The following is a 24,410-nucleotide window of genomic DNA, read 5'->3' on the forward strand; positions in this document are numbered from 1 at the left end:
GATATACTTAAAATGCATTCTGTGGCTGATACCTTAGTAATAATGTATATTTGATTTTGATAACAGCCTCAATATATATTTGAAACTGAGAAGTATTCATCTGTCTATAAACAATACTTGGGTTTATGATTATGATAATGATTCTTACACATATGCTTATTGTCTACCATTTTATTTGTTGCATATTGATATATTTATTTAATACTTTGCTTGTTTTAGGTCTAATCAAAAATGTTACAGTTCTAAGTAGCTTATTTGAGCCAAGCTTTTAATTCTGTAAGTTGAGTGAATTTTTGTGAGCATCGAGGCAGCTAATACTAAATAGATGCCCACAGCCATAGTCTCCTGACTCCTGGAGCAGTATATTCTCCCTTTCGGCCAATGCTGGGTAATTGTATGCAGGTCATTTTACCTAAGCTTCCATTTTTTTTTTTCTTTTTCAATTGCAAGAGTGCATCTCTTGATGTCCTGACTGGGATGGAGAATTGCAGATAATGACATTTCTGGCTTTTGTGAATACACTTAGTATCTTTAAAAGGCTGAGTAATTATCTGAATATCTTTAGTCCTTTGTTGTTGCAGTAGTAAAGGTAGGATTACTTTCAGTAGTAACTGTAGCAATTAATGTTTCTATTTTAGCATATTATAATATTATATAGAACAGTGTTGATATTTTATCTGTAGTCGCTTGTGGGCTTGATTTTTTTTTTGCATTATTATGTTTTAAATTACATATAGAAATAGTTCTGGGATAGTTCTTTCACTATCCATGAAATAACAAAAGTCACAACTGCAAATGGTCAAGGAGTTGCCAAATGGTCAAAGGTTGGGGATGACTTTCCAAATGCTCTTTTCCGTGGTCCACATCTTACAGACCTTGTTTCAGCAACCACCTACAAAGTTCCTAGTACCGGATCAATCGTTAAATAAGACATCATTGAGTGGGCCAAAGACTTATCATAAAATGAGTTTCCCAAATGAGACAGTAGTAGATTGTTACAAAATGAAATAGAGTAGTAGGTTTTCACAGTGTACCACGAACTCCGGTTGCCTGGTAACTGTCAGTAGGTAGGGTCATCCAGCCAGAGCTGTTGATGAGGCTCCATAGATGCTGCTTCTCCGTTTCTCACAGCAGTCTTCTTACTCTTCTACTCTGACACTGTTTCTACTGACACCCCTCATAAGCTGTGATTCCTGAACCTTGAGTGCAGGAGTTGTATTGTAGGTCATCAGTTGAGGTTGAGAGCAGGAGAAATAGTCTTCTCAAAGGAAAAGGCCCTAATTAGTTATCTAGTTATCTGATACCAAGTAGTCAACCTTTATCTGTGCACATGTATGTGTGTGTGTGTGTGTGTGTGTGTGTGTGTGAAGCTTTATACACGTGAGCAAGTTGTATTTAAATATATGTGTGCATTATGTTTTATATATGCACATGTATGTATGTATGTGTCTATGTATCTATGTATGTATGTATCTGTGTAGGTATGTAACAAAAATTAAAGAAATAGAGACCATGAATTTAAGAGAGAAGGAACAGGTTTCATCAGAAGGGTTAGAAGGAGGAATGGGAAGGAAAACAACTATATATTTTAATTTCAATATGTTTTAACTATTCATCCAATAGTGACTCCAAGACTTTTTGGTTGTGTAGCTTACATGAGGTTGAACTTTTTTTTTCTAACTGTCAGAATACAGTGACAGAAATGTAGACTACTTACCAGTCTGGTAATGGCCATTGATCAACAAAATTTTACTTGAATGCTCAGTAAGCTGCCACTCTGATTGTAGGATGTTATAGTTGGACCTCCTCATTTTATTCATAAAAGACTGAGTCTTATAAAAATTATAATCAAATGATACCCAGTGAGTATCTGAAAATGAGAGTTTTAATGCATAATATAAATATATTTCTATATCAGCATATACTTGGCTTAGTTATTATAAAGTGAGCATACTCTATAAAGAGCTCTGAAGAGAAGCCGTCCTTATCCATACATCAGTGCCTTGTTCATGCTAGTCTGACCTCCTGTCTTTCTTACCTAGAAGATCAGCACCTAGACTTACAATTCCACATATTTGTGTTGGCGACTATTGTATATGCTTATTTGGGTCATTTTGGGTCATATGGTCTTTCTAAGACTTGAAGTGGAGTCATAGTTTGTTTTCATGTAGACATTTTATAACTTTAGGGCTTTGAATGTTTTCTCATTTCAAGTTAATCTGTATAAAGTCAACAAGGTTCAGTTTTTGTTTGTTTTTCTCATTTATGAATCTCAAATTACTCCAGCACCATTTCATCTAAATTAGTTAATGATCTGTAGGTCACATGAAGGGTAAGTGTCTGTCTCAGCACACAGTGCCCTGTTCGTCGGTCAGTATATCCACCCATCCTTGAATCACTACATTGTTTTGACTGTAGCTGTATAGAAATATTGAAATCAAGACATATGCTATGTTTTGCTTTGTTCATAATTATTTTGAGTGTTCTGATTACTTTGCCTTTAATTAGTTTGTCAATTTTTAACAAAACTCCTGCTGGGATTTTGATTGGAATTGTATTGAATGTAGGGATAAGTCTAAGGAGGAATGAAATATTTACAATGCTGATTTTTTTCTATCCTTGAATGGATTATATTTTTTCATTTACTTTATATTTACTATTTACTTAGATTTTCAATTTGCTTAATCACTGTTTTATAGTTTTCAGCTTGGAAATCGTGCACATATTTTGTAAGATTTATAATAAGGGTTTTATGATTGGAAGGATTTGATAAATAGACATGAAAAAAATAAATTCCAAAGTAGTCATGGCTACTATATAAAATTAGGGTTAATTTTTACATACCAATTATCCTATGACATTATTAAATTTATTAATTATTGGAGCCCTTACTTAAAAATTCGGTGATACTTATGAAACTAACAAGACAGAATTCATTTCTAGTAGACTTGTAGTAGAAGAAGTGTCAGAAGTGGCTTTCTAGGTGGAAGGAATGTGACATCAGATTGACACTTGGATTTACACAGTTCCAAATGGGGTACTTGATACAGTTTGGGTGTAATCTAAGTGTGTCCCCAATGTTTCCTATGCTGGGATTCTTGCTGTGCGACCTTCCTTTCCTTTTCATGATCTCTCCCTCCCTCCCTCTCCCCCTCCCCTCCCCCTCCCCTTCCTTTCCTCTCCCCCTCTTGCCTCCCCCCCCCTCTCTCCACGGTGCCATGTTTCCATGGATAGCTGTGGGTCTAACAAACCCACAAATTTCTATGTGTTTAGATATCCGAAGGAAAGGAATGACATGAGAGGAGCGCATGTGGCTGTTGAATAGTCTTTCTATGACTCTGCTTTTCTTCTCTAGCATGCCTGTTTGGCTCTCATAAAGCAATGATAAGACATACTCTAATTTGACATAGTCTGTGTCTCTGATGATAATGTATGTTTTCTTCCTTTTCTATGAAACTTATTACATTAATCATGCCTATTTTAATTTATTCTTCTGTAGTTCCAACATCTGTCTTCCTTCTGAGTTTGTTTTTTTTCCCTTGTTATTTTTGTCTTCTTTTTTATGTCTTATAATCTTCATTGAAATGCTGTATATAGAAATGTAGAGACATGGGCTTATATATCTTACACCAAGAACTGGACATGTGTTTTTTTCTGTTAGACCTTTCACGTGCTGTGATTGTCGTGGTCTATGAGGACGGACCTTGGTTTGGTTTGAGAGGGAGAGGGGCTGTGGTTAGATTAACCTCAGTGTAGTACACATCATGCATGCCTCCCGATCAACTCTAAGGTGGTCTTGTTCTTGCAGTAGGGAATGAATGCTTTGCCTCTGGAACCTTCTCTTTTGCCTCCTGCTAATTAGAAGTGGTCTGTGTTTGACATTTCTCTCAGCTCTCTCCCATGGTACATTGCTATTCCTTAATGTCTGTGGGTAAAGGGGTGTTTCCGGTCCCTCCTTAGCCTTGATTTTTCAGGCTCTTGTTTCAGTGATCCTGCCTCTGCCTCCCCAAAAGTTCTGGGTTTGCTCCTCCCTCTGGCTGTAGTGAACCTCACAGGTGTGTTGAGGGCAAAAGGATTGGCTGTATCTTTCCCATGGCGTAAGACTCTTGTGCTAAGTGGAAGACAAGATAGAGGATCTGTGTGGCTCTGGGCCTTCCATGTAACTGCTGCTTGCCAGCTTCTTAAGATGCACACATCAGAGCCTTATCAAGGCTCCTCCTCTGTCAGGCTTCACTAGATTGCACTGAGTGGGGATGGTGACCAGGAGTAGAAACTGAAAGCCTGTTTTGTCTGTAGTGTGCAGGGGTGCTATCTCCTTAGACTTGTGCAAAGACAGCCTTCAGTGCTGACTGTCAATGTTAGTTGACTTTCTCATTTTACAAATAGTATGGCATTTAAGAGACATTTGCCCCATGTAAGCAAATATATCCTTTCTCCCTTTAGAGGTATTGGTCTTTCCTTAAAACTGTGCAGCCACAGCTCTCCATAGGATTTGAATAGGCTGTGAGTTTCTGAATTGTCTGGTATAAGTTGTCCTGTATAGAGCACTGCTCATTCATCTCTCTCCATCTGTGTTGGAGCCAGTCATTTCCACCTCAGTATCATGTTTTAGTGCATTAAGAATGTCAGCATGCCAAGGCAGGTGGTTCAGAAGTCTAAGTGTAGTAAGTTGAGGCTAGCCAGACCCCATCTCAAACAAACATAACATAACATTTCCATTCAGTTGTTCAGAGACAGATGAGGGCTGGGGAAATCCCTCGTTATGTTCATTGTGTCCTAGCATGAAAGCATGAGAGCAGACCCACAGCACACACATGGAGACCTGGGTGTGGTGTCAGGCATCTGTAACCTCACTATAGTAAGGAACAAAGAGGCTCATTCACCAGTCATTCTAACCTAAACGTGTGACCTTCAGGCATGTCTTTTGAAAGACACTCAGAAAATATTTCTCAAAGTTATGATAGACTGAAATCATTGAGCTGTAGAAGCATACTTAACGGCATATGTATAATTTTTTGTGTCTATTTGGTTTGCACTGCTAAGGATCAGTTCAAGGACCTTACATATTTAAAGCAGGTACTCTATATTGAACTATATTCCCAGTCTAAGATGTATTATTACATGTCATGTTTTAAATAAAATATAATTTATGGGAAAGGACATCCATCTCAAGTGGACATAGAACATCTTTTAAGCTGTACCACCAGAGTGCTATAGTCACGTTTCTAGACATTAGCTGGGAGTCTGTTATTTTAGTAGGCACTTAGCAAAGAAAAGGTGTAAGAGGCCGTGTCTGGAGAAGCTTGAAAGATAGAATGCAGCCACCAGAAACTAAAACAAAGAAAGAAGGGAAAGAAACAAACACACAAAAGCACATCAACAGTATTATTCCATGAAGACTGTCGAGCACAGCTGTTTGATGAAAGGTAGCTGGGAACTGGAATCTGGAAATGTGCTCTTGATGCCTGGCCCAATGCTATCCAGCTGGGTAAACACCTCACATTTTTTTCTCTTTAAACAAAAAATAACAGTAACACCAGCCACAGTGAAATACTACAATGTCATGTGTCTTCTAAGTGCTTCGTAAACATTAGGGTCGTCATCATCACTGTTATCATCTGATATCATTTCTGTCTTAGAGTCATCTGAGGGATTTCATAGAATGTAGTCCTTCCTCATTAAGAATGTAAGGTGGGGAGGGCTAGAGAAAGGACTGAACATGCTGCTCTTGAAGAGGACCCAGGTTCAATCCCAAGAAGTCTAATAGATGGCTCATATCAGTCAGTAATTCCAGTTCCAAGGATCTGATGTCCTCTTCTAGTCTCCACTGGTGTACTGTAAGTAGCACACATATATACATTCAACTCAGGCCCATAGTTTCTCTTTAAAAGAATAAAATATATAACCTTGCTTCATAGTGATTACTGATATTTAGTTCTTTTGCCCTTGAACAAATAACTATTCATTAAGTATCCCCCATGCATCTTGTCTGGAAATTTCACTTCAAAATAAAATTCACATGCCGTTATATAAATGAGGATATGGGTGATGATGGAGACGGGAAGCAGGGGCATCAGTTTCTGTTTCCCTCTGGCCTGCAGTGCAGTGGGCAGATAGCATTCCTCATGTGACCAGAGAATTCCAGAAGCAAACTTCTAGCACAGACCTCTAATTCCACAATGGCAGCATGGGTGGATTTTACCCAGTGTTTAATGATGAATGTAATCCAAACATAAAAAGATCTAAATGCATGCTTTGAAGGAATTTGCAAAAATGAGGAGGAGGGCCCCAAAACGTCACAATTCCTTTTGTTTCTTTCACATCTGTGTTTGCTTTTCCCCTTCTCCTGTGCATATTGGAGACTTGCAAAAGATTAGATTTTTCAAACCAAATAAACATTTTCTACAGTCTTCACTGATAGAGTGCATTAGTATGATCTTTGTAGATGTGAACATTAAATAATCCCCAGTGTGGCATTCTCCCGTTTATTCATAAATAATTTTTAAAACTTTTATCACATACCAAAGAGCTAATTATAATTTCTCAGCTTTTTAGAATACCTAATATTTATAATATCAGTTTTGGACTATCTAATAAAACTTACTTGTTTTACTATTATTTTAGATAGGCATACAAGTTGGTGAGTCTCACTGTTACATCTTCAACAGGTGTATAGCATGCCTTGGCCTTCTTCCCCTCTTCTTTCTCTTGCTTTCCCCTCTTCTCTCATGATCAGTTCTTAAATTTCATCTGTCATGATCAATCATATTCTACTTCTAAGTTATCCTCCCCCATTCTTTCTTAAGTTTTTCCAAATGCTTTATCCATGTTATTTCATATCTAAGAACAGTTTAATTGGAAGCAACAAAAGTATATAGTTCCTGCTGTTCTTTAGTGTCTTGGTGGTTCATGCCTTTGATCCCAGTACTTGGGAGGCAGAGGCAGGCAGATCTGTGAGTTCAAGTTCAACCTGGTCTACAGAGAAAGTTCAAGACCAGCCAGTTACACAGTGAAACTCTGTATCAAATAACATAGGTAGATAGATAGATAGATAGATAGATAGATAGATAGATAGATAGATAGATAGATAGGAGATAGAGAAAGTACTCAAATAAATAAGAATTAATTAGATAAGTATGAACCAAAGATGGGTCTCCCAGTACCTTAGTGAGATGCTTTCTCTTGTAAAGTTAGTCCCAGCAAAGACTCTCGTACATTTATAGCCTGTAGACTTGTGCCAATCTGATTCATATAAATTTATTAACTGAGTTTAAAATTGGCCTTTGTGGGTAGAGGTTATAGCCCACTGATAGAGTACTCTCCTTACATGAAGCTCTAGGCTCAACTATACTACCACCAAAAAGAAAAAAAAAAGACTTTTGAATAAGAGAAATTATACTCTATAAATACTCTGAGGTATGTAAACCTCCAAAGAGACTGACAAGTACTTTGGTTATGAAACTAGAGGAATATCCACTTTCCTCAATGATGCATACCTGCATGCATTCCTCAGCAAAAGCAATGCATGCTTTGCTCTATACAAGAGATCATGCTGAAGATACTGCATGTGTGATATGAACTGATAATGTATTAAATGAGAGCAATTACTAATATTGTTTAATTGAATATTTTAAAAGTTACTAGGAATGAGAAAGCTGGTAAATGACAATAAAATTTTATACCAAGTCGTAAATCTGAAACACAAAATCTTATTACTTATATATTTATTAACTCATGCTTAGTGCATCACTTCGTGGATAAACACTATGTGTCTATTAGTTTCAAGATATTCTCTATAGTTATTCTTGGGTTTTGGCTACATAATAGTTGATGCTACACAAAGTCTTACCATGCCCTTTTGGAATCATTATACTTCACAGAGACAAGGCTATTGAGTAGTTCTAGTACCTACTTGAGCAAATCTAGGTTATGTAAAAGAATTTGTTCCTAGAGGAATTCCGTTGGTAAAACATCCATTTAATGTTCTACTCGGTACATTATATCATAATCTTAGGACATATCAGAAAGCTATCTCTTCTCGGGGGGGGGGGGGAGTATCTGGTCTACCTCTTTCATTTAGACTATGAGAAGGTTGCCCCAAAAGAAGCACAAATTTAGTATCTGGGAAAAACACAAAAAACAGAGGAAAGTTGAAAGAAACTTTACGTCTTCACTTTATCTGTATTTATAGGACACTAACTTAATTTAAAAAAGAAATGCAGGAGAAATAGTAGCCCGAGAGAATAATAAAATCTCTCTCTCTTTTGGACCTTTAAACTTGTTGCAGTCTATTCTAGCATGGAAACCGGTCTAAGGCTATTAAGCTTTCCCATTGTTTGGATACTTGAAATTCCTTCCAAAGGCTCCCATATGTTTGTCCCATGTATTTCTCTTCAAGTACATTAAGAGGTTTCTTTTGGGTCAAGTAGAATTAGAATTTCCTTGAGTTGTTTCATGAACTACTTTTTCTTCTCTTGTTTTGCAGTGTTTATCCAGTCTTGGATGAGTGCACCTTCTGTCATTCTCATTCACACTTACACACGTGCACTTAAGTTAGCCTACTATATAAGCTCCGAGCAAGCAAATAATGCACAGTTCATCTCTTGCCCACCAGAAGAAGATGAGCCTTACATTGCGTTAACTTATCAGCCTTGAGAGATACTGTATTAATTAGATGGAAGCAGAGTCTACAAGATTGCCCTACTTTAAATCAGGTATCACTGGGCAAGTTGCTTCACCCTGTCCAGGGGTGTCAGGCCTCTTATCTATATAATAGAGATTAATTGTAATAATTAATTGTAAATAATATTGAGTGCTTATGATTAAATGAGAGAATACACATCCGTCCTCTCAGTGACTCACACAGAAAGAATATCAGCTTAATAATCACTACTGTGGATAGAGCATCTGTAAAGATCCAGACACCAAATAAGTGCTTACCCATGGGGCTGACTGGGATTCAGTACTCCAAGTACTGTCATTTACCATCTGGGTAACAAAGCTTTATTATGCCTTTTGGACTTAATTTGAAAGCCATCCCCATCATCCTATATTAAAGCCAGCTTCTAGGCCACCTGGATAACTGCCTGGCATAGCAGTAACACATTTAAACAATGTAGGCATGATCAGATGGTCCAGATTTTGTTTCTCCTCCCTAGAGTATTCTGGAGAGAGAGAGGGGAGGTAAGAAAGAGAGACAGAGACAGAGAGAGAGAGAGAGGGAGAGAGAGAGAGAGATTGGAGTATTATAGAACCAGTTGTATGCTTAACTTAGACTCATTCCCTTTGGCCACTGGTTGAAGTACTGTAAGGTTAGACTTGGAACTGCATGAGCTGAAATAACAGGATTCTGATCCCATATAAGAAAGGAACATTAAGCACGTGGGCTAAAACTACATGAAATATTTGTTGATTAAAAACAATTGTTTTATGGGTTTAAGTGTCCGCTGCACTGTCTGCTATTTTGCATGTGTTTTCAAAGAAGATCCTGGGTAAACATTGTAATTTTCCAAAGCAGCTGGTCTTCTCCTGGCATTATTACAGGGTCAGTCTATTTCCTTCTAATCTGACCATAATGCCATAAAATGCTGGCTGTTCCCTTGGCAACTGTTCAGTGTAGACTAGCTGCTTTCTCTACCTTAAGCCAATACTGGGCTGCAGGCAGGCTCCTGCAGACAGTAAGGAAGCAGTTTTCCTCGCTGAGGGTGTTTGTGTCAACAAGTCACTTGTCAGATTTTCTTTCTATTCAGAGAATCGGCATGCACCTTTTAAAAAGGAAAAAAATGAAAGTATATCTGGCTCACACGTTTGGTTTTTTTCGTGCTTTCTTCTCAGCCTGTGTAAAATTGCTGACCGTGGTTGACTTTTCTCAAGAAATTAGGAAGTACAGATGTGAGAGTCTGCATGGATACTTGCCTTTGCTTTTATCCTGCGTTTTAATACCTTCTTGATGTATTCTGGGAAGGTTTCCTGTTCGGTTCTCTTAATCACATTTCCTAAATTACGGTAGAGCTTGTATCTCCTTCCATATGTACTTCACTCAAGTCCATGTTCTTAGGGAAACGTACCCTGATACCTATTTTCTGCCCATGTTTTCTGAAATCATCTGCCATGTAGACTATTTTCTTGATAAGTCACATAAAAAAAAACAAAAAAACAAAAACAAAACCTTACTGTTTGGGAGAAGAAGACCAAGTTGTTTGAAATAACTAATTTCTCTTCCTGATTGCTGTAAAAATCTTGTATCCTGGTTGTTTTGAAAAGGAAGAAATCCTTCTTAAGTTTTGCGTACAAATTATTGGTTATAAGTTGTCAAGGGGATATCTGGCTCCTACAAAGGGCAGGCCTGTTTTTTACATAGACCCTATTTCTAGGTCAGTACCAATAGGCCCTCTTCGGTCATCCCTTCACGTCATGGTAGCTTACTAGAGTGCCTTCAATACCAGCACTGGCAGCCAAAGCAGGAAATCTGGACACGGGGGCAGTTCTCCTGCTTCCAGTCAGTGTCCATGGTGTTCTGCAGCCTTATCAAACCTTTGTACAAACTACTCAGCACTGTTAGTAATCACCTGACAGATAACCTTTCAGAGCAAGACCTGAATCGAGCCGGCGCATAGCTTTGAATGCAGAATCCAGCTCCAGACTCCTGAAGGGCTGTTAAAGCACTTAGCTCTGTAGGATAGATGTGTTCAAGTGAGTACATCATGCCGGATCCTCTTCTGCAGCCGTCTTAATCAAGATGCCAAGTATCCCGTTCTTCCTGCCTCTGGGAGTGCATCCTTTTCCTGAAGCATCTCACACCTTCTTCCATTTTACAAGTACTTCTGCTGCTACTGCCACTCCCAACCCCAAAACAGCACCCAGCCCTGTTGGGATTCCTGTGGGCTGTGGTAAGTGAGACGTTTTGCTCGAGTCTGAAAAGACTACAGTGTTTCTGTGTGTACAGAACAAAAATGGAAAACCAGATCATGTGTTTATCTTAGAGCTAAAATTCCAAAACCTAATCTGAAGCGAAGGACCATATTATAGTATAAGACAGTGTCCAGACTCACTTTAAAGGAAGGCTGTGCAGGAGTCACCTTCGGACCTCTATTTAACAGTTCCAGTTCGGGCTTTTTGAAGCCGTTTTCTACAGTAGGCTGTTCTGTATTGAGCAAACATACACAGATGAAAACCCAGCAAACAGAGTGATTTAATTCATTGCTTACCCTGCTGAGTATCAAATTTCCTAACTTTCAACTAATGTTCTTTAATTCCTCTCTTTTCTTTCTTTTCTTTGTTTGTTTGGTTTGGGTTTTTGCTTTTTGTCAAGACAGAGTTTCTTTGTGTAACTCTGGGTATCCTGGAACTCATTCATTTTGTAGACCAGGCTGGCTTCAAACTCGCGGAAATCTGCCTGCCTCTGCCTCTGCCGCTGCCTCTCGATGCTGAGATTTAAGGTGTGCTCACTGCCGGCCTGGCAGCTTCCTTCTTCTTATGAATAATAATGTGGGAAGCCTAGGGAGTCTCTTTTGGCAGTCAAGACATCTTCACTTGTGTCTGTAGCAGTTTCAGTGACTGCTTTTCTCCCTTTAGCTATTTCCTCCCTCGAGCCTCCCAGCAATTGCTAGGGTTTCATAGTTCATGCTAGCTGGACAGATATTACTCTGGAGTCCTGGAAAAAGTAGAAAGTAAGGTGAGAATCACTTAGTTATTCTCTTCAGCAAAACTGTTAATGTTGTTTATATGACAGGCAGTCTGGAATAGAGTGCCTTGGGCAAACTGTTTAACATGTTTACAATCGGCCTCCGGGCAAGTGGAAGGTAGGCGTTTCCATGCACAAATGTCATTGTCCTTGAAGCACCCAACTCCTTGTGAACAATATTGTGTGTCAGCATTCTTCCCAACCAAAAGGGCCAAGTCTGTGTTCAGTTCAGTTGACTTCTGAAAGACAAGAAAAATAACTTGCCATGAGACTGTTCTGATTCTAATGCAAATTTGACTGATGTTAATTTTTCCTTATCTCTAATGAATTTCTGTGTGTGTGTGTGTGTGTGTGTGTGTGTGTGTGTGTGTGTGTGTGTGTGTTTATAAAACCTACGAGGGTTTTCATCTCTGTCTCTAAAGAACCACTTTCGTAGAATCCCACTTTTAAAAAGATACCTGAAAGCCTATTGTGTGCAACATCTGGCTCTCTGGAAATCTGTCAGAAGGAAACTTTTTTTTAAAAAAAGTTGTAAAATAAATAAAAGCCGATTTTGAAAGCATTTAAGTGGACATAGAGATTGCACGAGGAAGGCATTTATTCGAACTGGGTAATTGGCGACACTTCCTCAGGGAGGATGGGAAGGTCTGTGGCACATGATGTTAGTGGGAAAGAGGGGACAAGGATAAGAACCCTAGATGAAGATGTGAAGGCAGGAAGATTGACACATGCGTAGTCATAATCCCAGGGGCAAGAGGGCAGAGGACGAATGGAAGAGCCAGGTAGAGACCAAGCAGCTGAGCATTTTGAGAGCAAACTCTCCAGTTGATCGGAAAGCTTTGAGTGTGCTACTGCAGCCTGAATAAAAGTCTGTCTGCAGCTGCTAAACAGTAAGCAGATCAAACTGGCATTTTATCAGAAAAGGAAGATCTTGTTCTAGTCGCAGTAGATGAGAGGTCTCAGAAGGTTGCGCATTGTGATTTCAGCTACACATGCAAATCCACAAGACTCGGAGCTCATTTTTACTGTTGTGCAACAGGGTTAGTTTTGTTTTGAGCTGAGTCTCCCAAGGAAGTGTGGTAATCAGATTTCTAAATCCATCACATTAAGCCCTGTCAGCAGTGAATCATTGCCTATGTGTTAAAGGTCAAAAAATTTCCCTTTAGAAATTCATTATGGTGGTGACTGGAATGTAAATTTGAATGTTCATGTGTAGTGGGTGTGAATTCAACAGATAAAAGGCCAGAGGAGACACAGAAAAGTCCATGTTGTTATTATTTTAGGTCAGATATTTACAAATTGTACTTTAAAAGTTATGACTGCAAAAACAAAGAGTGCGTATCTTTCTGTCTTGTTTGGGCAAGGCTGTGTGCTGGCTAGTAAGAGGAGGAGCCGGTGTGCTCACACTCCCAGTGTGAACTATTACACTATTGTTCACATTTGCTTTTCCTCACTAATGTGCCCACCCACCTTAGCAGATCCCCAGCTCAATTTCCTGGAATTGTCCTATCAGAAAGTCCTGACTTCAGGACTGGATCCATGTGTGCTGCGTGTGTGCTACCATTGAGTTGAAGACTAGTTTTTATTTTCAGTATTCTTGAAGGTTTATCATCATTGTCATCACTATTATTGCTACTACTGCTACTATTACTATTATTACTATCATCATCATCATTATTATTGGTAAGTTTAACTTTCCGTGGAGTGAACCTAGACCACTAAGCTGAACTCACTCTAAATGTTTCAGAGAATTAAAATACAACACTTCTCTATAAATTTTTAAGAAAAATCTAAGTTTCTGTTTAAAAACAATCAAAAAGTGAATGCAGTGTCTTTACAGGTTGTGATGCATTCAGGAGTAGTTACGAGACAAGTAGAGTGATTGCATTACCTTCCATGAAGCTCTTGGGGAAAAATTGTCTATGTGCATGAGTGTTGTGTCTGTGCATGTGTCTATACACCACCTGAGTGCTTTGTGGACATAGAGTCTAGAAGAGGGGGTTAGATTCACAGGACTGGAGTTACAGACAGTTGTGAGCCTCCATGTGGATGCTGGGATTTGAACCTGAGTCCTCTAGTGTGCTTTTAACCCCTGACCCTTCTCTCCAGCCTTCTTTCTGTGTAGCTCTTACTAATATTTCCACTGCACCAATATTGTTTCCCACGCTGCTAGACTTTAGTTCTGAGCTTCTTGAACATGCTCTGAGTTCCAGGCCATTTCCATCCTCCTGGCCAGCACGATGATGCTCACGTCTAGATTTGGCCATTTTCAGAGCTGACGCACAGGCACTATGTCAAGCCTGTTAGGACAGTTTTCTCTAAAGCTCTCTGGGTGATCCTGACACTACAACATAGTGTTTCCAGTGGTTTCCATTGTGATTTTCATATTTTTACAGACATTCAATTCTGGACTGCATTTCAAGTCACGTGTAATCTCACATGTACTTTGAATCATAAACATTTAAATATAAATAACCAACTCATCCCTTTCCGTTTTCAAAAAGATTTGTGTCAGTGTGTGTATGAGTGTGTGTGTGTGTGTGTGTGTGTGTGTGTGTGTGTGTGCCACATTTGGATGGGTGCCCTTGGAGGCCAGAAGAGGATGTTAAGTTCCTTGGAGTTGGAGGTGGCAATGATCCACGTAACATGGGTGTTAGGAACTAAATTAATGTCCTCTGGAAGAGTAGCAAGTGCTCTGACCACTGACTTCCTCTCCAGCCCTATCTTTCTGATTTTTAAAATGAAATTGCAGTCATATATTCACATATACAAAATATATTTGTTTATATATTATATAATATATATTCTCATATATTAGACATGTTTATAGATTTGTATATAATGTATTTTACTCCTAAAGATATTTTCCAATATGTTATTAGATGTGTCCTTTCAAAATCTGGATTTTAATAGTAGTGTAACATTTCTTCTCATGATAGCACTATTATCTAACCTATGCTTGATCCCTACATATTAAGGTTATAAAACCACTCTTGGGCAACTTTGGGGGCAATAATCTAGGTCTTACCTTGAGAATATTGTAGTTTATTAGTTTCTCTGGGGGTTGAATGTTGCTCACACAAGGAAGTGAGTGGTCCTTAGAGTGTTGCTTATGCCTGGTACCCCATTTCTCCTGACTCATGAGGAAATGGCTCTTTTCTCTGTTCCTAAACCCTCAGTGCGTCAAAAAGCACTGCAGGATGACAACAAGCTCACAAACATGTCCTGGAAATGACCATTCCATTTCTGCTTCTGAGAGAGGAAGAGCACACAGCCATGAAATGTTAACAGGGACTTCGCGGGGTAGAGAAATATTGGAGCTGATATATGAACTGATATATGAACAATCTTTTCTCACATATAAAAAGTAGAAGCCCCCTCCTTAGAATTGGGAACAAAACACCCATGGAAGGAGTTACAGAGACAAAGTTTGGAGCTGAGACGAAAGGATGGACCATGTAGAGACTGCCATATCCAGGGATCCATCCCATAATCAGCTTCCAAACGCTGACACCATTGCATACACTAGCAAGATGTTATCGAAAGGACCCAGATGTAGCTGTCTCTTGTGAGACTATGCCGGGGCCTAGCAAACACAGAAGTGAATGCTCACAGTCAGCTATTGGATGGATTACAGGGCTCCCAATGGAGGAGCTAGAGAAAGTACCCAAGGAGCTAAAGGGATCTGCAACCCTATAGGTGGAACAACATTATGAACTAACCAGTACCCCGGAGCTCTTGACTCTAGCTGCATATGTATCAAAAGATGGCCTAGTCGGCCATCACTGGAAAGAGAGGCCCATTGGACACGCAAACTGTATATGCCCCAGTACAGGGGAACGCCAGGGCCAAAAAAAAATGGGAATGGGTGGGTAGGGAAGTGGGGGGGAGGGTATGGGGGACTTTTGGGATAGCATTGGAAATGTAATTGAGGAAAATATGTAATAAATTTTAAAAAAAAAGTAGAAGCTGTCTGCTTGGCCCCATGAAATAAATAATCTTGCTTATCACAGAGATCTGAGACAATCTCTGAAAGAAGAGGATAGGGAGTGTTGAGGACAAGCAGAAAGCTGGGAGCTCTAAGACCCCCATGGGGATTATGTTCCCTAATAGGATGATTCTCCTAGATATTTACAACATGCTTGGAAGGTAAGTTAGTTACTACAGGATGCCAAAGATCATCATTTACTAAAGTTATAAGATTATTTGGGGCCTGCAAGCTAAGAATTCCAGTCCATGAATTGAGCCCATTGTTTTTGGTCTAGTGGAAAAGGCCCACCCAAACATGTCATGGTGGGCTGACATGACTACAATAAGATGCTCAAGAAAATCACTAAAGTTAGTTAGAGCCTGCAAGCTTGATTCCAGTCCATGATGAGTTAACGCCAAAGCTTTTGATCTTGTAGGGAAGGCCCATTGTAACGTGTCACGATGAGATGATGTACTGAAACCAACCATTCACTTTATGAAGCAAAAGAGGGTGAAATGTGAGTGGGGTCCCATAGTCCACTTCCTGAAAAGATCCTCTGTTACCTATAGACTGATGCTAAAGTTCCACCACCTCCTCAGAGTGCACCATAGGATCAAGACTTACATATAAGCCAGTTTTTAAGATTTTTATGTGTATGCAGGAGTGCTCACATATATGTATGTATATATGTATGCATGCATGCATGTATGTGCACCATGTGCAGTCCAGTGTCTGGGGAGTGGGGGGAGGGCGCAGAGAAGAAGGCATCTGGATCTCCTAGAACTTAAGTTACAGGGAATTAGGAGTTTCTACATGGGTTCTGGGAACAAAACCCCATGTATTCTGCAAGAACACACAGTGCTCTTGAGCACTGAACAATGTTCAACCTCTATTTCTTGAGTTTTTCAAGGGATGTTTAAAACTGAAACCATAGTAGAAAGTATGACAGAAATGATCATCTCTGTATGATTCTGGGGCAATGTGATTATGTTCTCCACTCTTTTGGGTACTTCTGTGCTCATTTGCCACAGCCTTATAAACATTTATTTCTCCTCTCATACCTTTATTAGCTTGAATGCATTGATTTTTTTAAGTCTATACTCACAGGGCAGAACTTGTCACTGTGCCTAGGACACAGTGGGCACTTGGTAGATGTTTGTTGAATGAAAGAAACATCCCAGCTTTCCCGTCTGGTGATCTGTCTTATGATATAACTTCCAGGAATGCATTGTGTCTAAAATTGGGTACCATATGTACAGGAAATTCTTTCTATGTCAGCATGAAATCCCTCCCAAGTAAGTCCCTTCATACGTTGCTGTTGATTGTTATATTTTTTTATATAGAAAATATACTACATGGTTGGCCATGTAGTAAGTTGGCTGTTTGGAGAGGGGCCCATCCCTTGCCGGTAGATGGACATAGGCTAGATGGCATGGCTTTGCACCTTATAAAGATTTGGTTACTTCTTTGCAAGAGTCTTGTTTAGAATCCCAGCCAACCTGTGAGCCATAGACAACCAAGCCAGGATGACAGTCAAGGTCATTGGACATAGAGAGTGAGACTTGCCATCTCTCCTGGAAGATGAAGATAAAAATAAATGGCCTCAGGATCAATGAGAAACTTTCCCCTAGTGTCCAAGAGGGCATTACCAAGTGTGCTGAGCAGGCCTTCGTCTTCGTGTCTTCCTAATGCAGTATATATATGGGAGACTCACATGGCCGCACTGTGATTTAGCTCGCTCCTTCAACCATGAAGTCCCTTGTGCTGCAGTGCAGATCTTTGTTTTGGGTAGGGTTCAGCCAGGGATATTAAACAAAATAGTATTTGGATGGAAACTTGGCGTCCCAATTTGGAAACATTTTTTTATTGGGTACAGTTTGGGGGGTTGGTAAGAAAAAACAAACACAACAACTATGTTGTAAATGTTAATAAAAAGAACAAGTAAAGCAAATTAAAATGTTTTGTGTTGCTGAGGCCTTTTTGCCTTCCCATGACTTTAAAATACTTGTATGCTTTTATGATAATCTATAACTGCTTTAGTATAAAAGGCAAAGAACAAGTGAAGTTAAAGAAACCCCAAGGGGCATGATGTAGAATTGTAGTAGCCGCTTACTAAAGACTGGGTTGGGTATTTTTTGTGTTTTTGTTTTGTTTTTAGAATGACTTTTATGAGTCCAGAAATTGTACTATTAATAATTGCTAGCATGGGATTCTAAATTATGTTTTCAAACTGCCAGTACTGCTATTCATTAAGCCTAAAACTTTGCAGCCCTACCCAGTGTGTGTCTGTGTGATCTCTGGCAGACTCTTTTGCTGTTGCCAAGTTCTAAGTGATTAGACTTGTCAGGATGCTGTAATTGGAAGGCATGGTCATAATCTGACTCAGGGGTCTCTTTGTGTCCCACTGTCATCTCAGAAATGTGAATGTGATGGAAGTAGTCAGATCAGGAAGGCCGTATGGTGATTCTGAGTAGCGACTGGGTGATTTAAGCAGTGAGGTTTCCCATGTAGAACCCATGCTCTCTAAAAATGCATTCATCTGCTTGGTAATGGGTTTAAATGTGATGACTACTGATAGATTTTGGAATGGGCCATCCTGTGTAATGCTCACTGGTGACATTGTAGTTTATGGTTTATTTAACTGTAAGATAAATAAAAGCAAATAAAATTTTAAATTAAGCTCTTTTGCTATATTTCATATTGTGCATAATAACTTGTTGCTGGTTGATGCCATGGTGAAAATTGCTAAAGAAGAGCCCCATCATAGGTGAGAACTGAACTCAAATTGGTACTGACCTGGAGTACCAAAGTCTTCCAGTGGCCTAGGATTGCAGTTTAGATAGCATTTCCTTGAGCTAGGCAGTGAACTTCTGGATATACTGCATCCTCAAAGATTTCTGGCTTCCCTTGAGACATGTGCAATACTGTGGACCTGGCATGCAGGAAGGGGGGCCTATTTTCTGCTGAATGGCATACCAGTTGCATCACCACAGATGTGGAATTAGTGAACATGCTTTTTCTGAATTTCATTAAAATTATTTTTAAGTGCCATATGTCCAATGTCATCTTTGACACATTTATATGTTCTCCTCTAAGTTCCAAAGAGAAACCTCACATCTCTCTCATAAATTAAGTTGTAGAAGGCAAAGGTGATGATGACATACTATGCTTTAGAAGCCTAACGTAGGATGGAATAGCGGTGTTGGGAATGGGGAGAGAAGGAACATGTAAGAATCCTGATGCTATTATGGATTGGCAGAAATTCATCTTGCATGGCCAGGAACATCTGCATCCCAAGCAGAAGATATTCCTGATTTCTGCGTGTGGCTTGCTTCCCATCAGTCTGGTGCATGTCTTGCCTGGGAATATCATGTTGGCTTTAATGTCATGACACACTCATACATAAGGACTGTTCACACGGCCTTTGGAGTCTGTTTTTCAGCCCTTAACAGATGCAGAAGCCCAAGTCTTTCTCTTGGAGCCTGGGCATGTATATGCACACATGAATGCATCCTTACACTTTCTGATCACATGTGTGTGGAAGGACTTTTTTCTTGATGCATGGCAGTATTTTCTGGGGTTTGTGTCTTTGTTTTTCCAACATAGAAAGGTACTTGCAAATTGCAGTTTTACCATAAACTAGTTGAGTGGCCTTGGCATTACTTTTTAGTACTCATACCTAAAACAAGAACAGTAACCATTCTTATAACAGACTTGGAATGTGGATAAAGTTAGCATTCTGGTATGTGTGGATATAAACATTTACATATGCATATATGCCAGTGAGCATATGTGTATATATTTATATATGAGAACAAATGACTGCATAAGGGTCCATATACACATATATATCACGTTGAACGGTTTCTGGCATATCATAGGTGTTATTGAAGTATTAACTTAGCTGTAGCTGGCCACTGATATGAGCACATAGTCAAATATGGTGGTGATTGTTATTATTAGTTCCTTAGCTACTGATGAGATACTTTATGTGCTTGGGGGCGAATATCTGTAACAAAGACTAGTGGGGCTAAGGCAGTAGGCTGAACCTGTTGTGGACTCCATGCTAGTCCAGATGCCCACTACATCTTTATGAGCAAAGGCGTCCGAACTTTACTATGCTTTGTCCCAGACTTACATACAGACTTACTGCCCAGCTGAATGTGATGGCAAGGTGTCTTCATTAGAGTCATGCGTCCTGACTCTGGGCAATATGAGCCCTTTGGGTTGAGTCTTCCCCCTGCAAGTCGGCCACCAACCCTGGAGTTAGATGTATCCTTCACAACGAGGTACCATCAACACTTGGTGTTTCACAGGACTTCTACTGTGCTGTGGAAGCTTTCTTCGCCAACAATACTCTTCTTAATAATCAGACAACAGACCCACTCCAACTTAGTAGTTTTTCTTCTTGCCAGGTCCTTATAAAGGCCCTTGGGTGTCTCTGTTCCTGCCTTTACTCAGGCTCAGAGATGTCCTGTTCCCATGCTATTGATGTTGACAGAAGCAGGGCACATTTTTCTTCCACGTGCTGCTGATCTCTCAGACAGAATGTACAAGATGTTTTCTCGTTGCCAAGGATACCTGGTGACATAATCCTACCTAGCCTTTCTTTTCCTCTTTCCACCCCCTCAGCTCCCCTCTCACCCTCTCCTCCCCTGGGTCTTTATGTGCTGCTCTATGGAGCGTACAGCTTGTCCTCTATAGACTCCCATTTATTTTGTCTCAGGAGCAGCTGCCAGTGGATTGACTGGAGAAAACACTCCACTCCAGACACTCCCAGATGCTGCCGTAGACAGGCCACCTCCAGAGAGAGCATGCCTCTCACGCTTTCTTAAACACCGAAGGTCTTTTGGGTCTTTGTTTAGTTTTGTATTTTACACTATGACAATGAATCCAGTTTAAATTTTCTGAAGATGAGGGCAGATAAATTATTCGATGCTGTATAGACACCCTGCCACCGTCAAGTTCAAGGACTCTTGGGTATGAATAGAATACCCAATTTTGATAGGGTAGAATTTGAATAGGCAAAAGAGTGTAGACAAAGAAGAATGGGGCTTAGTGTATAATGCAAAAATGCTCTTATCTAAGAAGGCCTGTCTAGAGAGCTTAGATTGGCACACCAGGCTCACTCTGGTCCAGCTTCTGCTTGCTCCAGCTCCCTTCCTTCATGTCCGCAGTAGGTTTTCATTGCACTGTCTTTGACTGTAATTGCTCATCAGCACCATTAACTCCAGCAACTTTATTTATTTTTTTAATTTTTTTTATTAGGTATTTTCCTCAATTACATTTCCAATGCTATCCCAAAAGTCCCCCATACCCTCCCCCCACTCCCCTACCCACCCATTCCCACTTTTTGGCCCTGGCGTTCCCCTGTACTGGGGCATATAAAGTTTGCAAGTCCAATGGGCCTCTCTTTCCAGTGATGGCCGACTAGGCCATCTTTTGATACATATGCAGCTAGAGTCAAGAGCTCCAGGGTACTGGTTAGTTCATATTGTTGTTGCACCTACAGGGTTGCAGATCTCTTTAGCTCCTTGGATACTTTCTCTAGCTCCTCCATTGGGGGCCCTGTGATCCATACAATAGCTGACTGTGAGCATCCACTTCTGTGTTTGCTAGGCCCCGGCCTAGTCTCAAAAGAGACAGCTATATCAGGGTCCTTTCAGCAAACGCTTGCTAGTGTATGTAATGGTGTCATCGTTTGGAGGCTAATTATGGGATATGGCAGTCTCTAGATGGTCCATCCTTTTGACACAGCTCCAAACTTTGTCTCTGTAACTCCTTCCATGGGTGATTGTTTCCAATTCTAAGAAGGGGCAAAGTGTCCACACTTTGGTCTTCGTTCTTCTTCAGTTTCATGTGTTTTGCAAATTGTATCTTATATCTCGGGTATACTTATAACCAACTTAAGTAGCTCTCTCTCGATTACCCCAGCTGAAAGTAAATCTTCTGTTGACTTCCTCTCCACTCTCTTTACTTCCTACGTCACTGTCAGTCATGTTCTGTCTCACCTGATATTCTCTGTGTAGTTGATGATGTCTTAGATCTAATACTAGCTGTCAGAATTCTGTCGTAACGTTAAGGTGTTATGTCTTCTGCTCCGCCCCTTTATGGTCAGACATAGAGTTCCTCACACACTACACCTGTGCAAAGAATGCTTCCTGAAAAAAGGGACAGAACCACATGGCAGAAAGCAAGTACTGATGAAGACAGATTCCTTGGCTGGGGCTAATGAAAAGAGTCTGATTATCTAGGAGATTTGAATAGTTTTTAACAGATTCAAATATTAAACAAATTACATATCACCCCCATAACTAAACCGTCTGTGTGTTTTAAGAAAGAGTCAGATATGATGGTGCTGGACCCTATCATGAGTGGCTAAGATGTGCACCCCAGAGCCACCATCAGCCTAGCATGTTGTTTTGAAATAAGATCACAATCCTGTGACATTTACATACCACTGCCCAGACGCATTCCAGGGGGCAATCTCCCACTGCACGGTACTTGACACTATAGATTTATTTTTTTGCTAATGTAAATAGTTCAGACTAGATAATATTGAGAGAAGCATGGTAATTTATTTCATGTGACGACTGTACAGAAGAACAGAAGCTGAGCAGGCAGAGGAATCCTACTCAGTTCAGATCTTTGAGAAAGAACTGAAGGGATGGATTTTTGGCTGGCAAGCCATTAACAGTGTAAAAGGAAGGGCAGAATTAATGCTGGCCGGGAGTGTGTGAAACCCGAGAAACGTGAAGGAGGAACCCTGCGCTCAGCATGGGGGATAGGTATAAGCCCAGCAGTGGCAGAGTAGGAGATTCCTCCTCTTCGCTATTTAGCAGCCCTGTGAGTGAATTCAGAGCTTGCTTTGCTGTGTTCCAGGCTGGGTGCCTGCTGGAATGTGGACTGTAAATCTCTCAGCATCTTTTTCACTGACCTGCAAACAACCTTTTCTCCCATCTGCTGCCTGCACACCTGCCTCCCAGTCTTTGTCTGCAGAGCTTTCTCTATCCCCCTGCCTCTGTCTGCCTGTCCCTACCTCACCTAGGCCCTCTTCTGAGTGTTTCCATCTGACTTACTTCAAAAGAACTGAAAACAGAGAGTCAAAGAAGAGGAATCCTGTGCTCAGCCTAGGAGACAGGTATAAGCCCAGTAGTGGTAGAGTAAGGGACACTTCCTTCTGCTCTGGGCACAGTCTATTTAGCAATATCCATCTGACTCCAGGCTTCTCTGACCAGATGAAGTAACCTCAACCCTTATTTTTCTACTCTGCAACTATTACCCACACCTGCTATGTTTCTGTTTCAACTATACTCGTTGAGAAAATGTAGTAAAAAGTAGCAAATATTCCCAACTCTGTACTTACACTGTAGTAAGGTAAAAATAATCAGTGTGATGTATATAGAATATTGGAAGTTAGTATTGATCCAGGAGGAAATGGGGGTGATATGGGAAAATGTGCTTGGAGTCTCTGCTGAAATGGAAATCCCAGCACTACCCTTTCCAGTTGTGTGCGATCCGGGAGGCTAACTCACTTGCCCTGGTCTCTTTCATTTCTAGGTCACGAATCCTAAGGGACATTGATGTCTTCTTGAGTTGTACAGAGTAGATGACGTGAGATCTTGTTCCATAAAGAATTTGATCCTATGAGCATTTAATGATTGTTTTTATTAACATGTTAAACTACATCTAAGACACACATTATATGTATTTATTTCTGTGTCTGTACGAATACATCTAATCTTGTAGTTTTCCTTGTTTCTTGTGGAAATTTCTATGAGTTTATGTATGCCTCTTTCTCCTTGCAGACTGTGGCCTATAGAAGGCAGAGCCGCTTTGCATTTGGTCCTGTGCCCTCCCCAGTGCCTGCACACAGGAGACACTGGGACATTTCTGTTCTGGGCACAGTAATCTCGTATGCCTGGCAGTTTTTAGAGCCTTCCTCTGAGCTCTTGTGCCACCTCCGGGCAGAGCTACGTTGTCTTTCCCCTTTCTCTCTGCATTCTAGTCAGCATGACTATCAAGTCTGAGAGAATGACCAGCGGGTTCTGTGACTCGCCTTCCCCTCTGACCCTTCATGGAAGCTCTTTGGATCACTGCAGCTCCACTTTGTTCCTAGAACTGTGTTCTCTGCTTCAGGTCATCTTAACCATCTGTGACCCTCTCCCACTCTGTGCACGCCCTTTCCCCTAGCCGCTGTATCCTTCTATGGGAACACTGACTAATTGAAGCCCAGCATTACACTCTCTCCTTTGAGCCTCCGTGTCAGTTACAAACTTCACTTATAATTAGATGCCTTTGGCTGTCATGGAAAGCTCAGAGAGGTGAAGTGAGAAGTCCAAGCATATGTAGCTGAAAAGGGGAGCGTCTCGCCTGCTCCAAGTTCCCTAAGGTGGTAGGTAGCGTGGCTGGAAAATGTTGGTGCACAGAGTTGAATAACCAGAATTCTCTACCCAGCTGTGCTGTAAACTCGACATTTGACCTTAGAGGGGTCCTTAAAGCCTCAGCCCCCACATCTGTAAAATAAAGAAGCTCTCGCCCTCCTCATTCACCACGATAGTTTCATGACCCAAAAACAGGTTAAAGAATTTCAGAAACTCTAAGCCATGTGTCAAATGATGGGGTATGAGTAAGACCCATGACAGTATAATAGTGGATAGCTCTCTCTTGGGGGATAGACATAGATTTTTTTTTTCTGCTTCCACACATGCTGCAAAAGCAAGACCTCTTTAGGATTTTTACATCTGAATAATGATT

At 40.4% G+C, this 24,410-nt stretch overlaps 1 protein-coding gene and 1 long non-coding RNA gene across 11 annotated transcripts in view; one reads left to right on the forward strand and one right to left on the reverse strand.

Moving 5' to 3' along the window:
- Lpp (LIM domain containing preferred translocation partner in lipoma) overlaps nt 1–24,410 on the forward strand; it is a 599,229-nt gene that overhangs the window by 527,850 nt on the left and 46,969 nt on the right. The gene's annotated exons all lie outside the window — the stretch shown is intronic.
- Gm52245 lies at nt 11,416–20,205 on the reverse strand. The gene is made up of 3 exons (XR_003951917.1): nt 19,804–20,205; nt 14,712–14,935; nt 11,416–11,922 (listed from the first exon to the last, which is right to left on the reverse strand). It is a non-coding gene; the product is annotated as a predicted gene, 52245 (long non-coding RNA).

This window comes from Mus musculus, chromosome 16, assembly GCF_000001635.26.
Source record: "Mus musculus strain C57BL/6J chromosome 16, GRCm38.p6 C57BL/6J".
Taxonomy (NCBI): domain Eukaryota; kingdom Metazoa; phylum Chordata; class Mammalia; order Rodentia; family Muridae; genus Mus; species Mus musculus.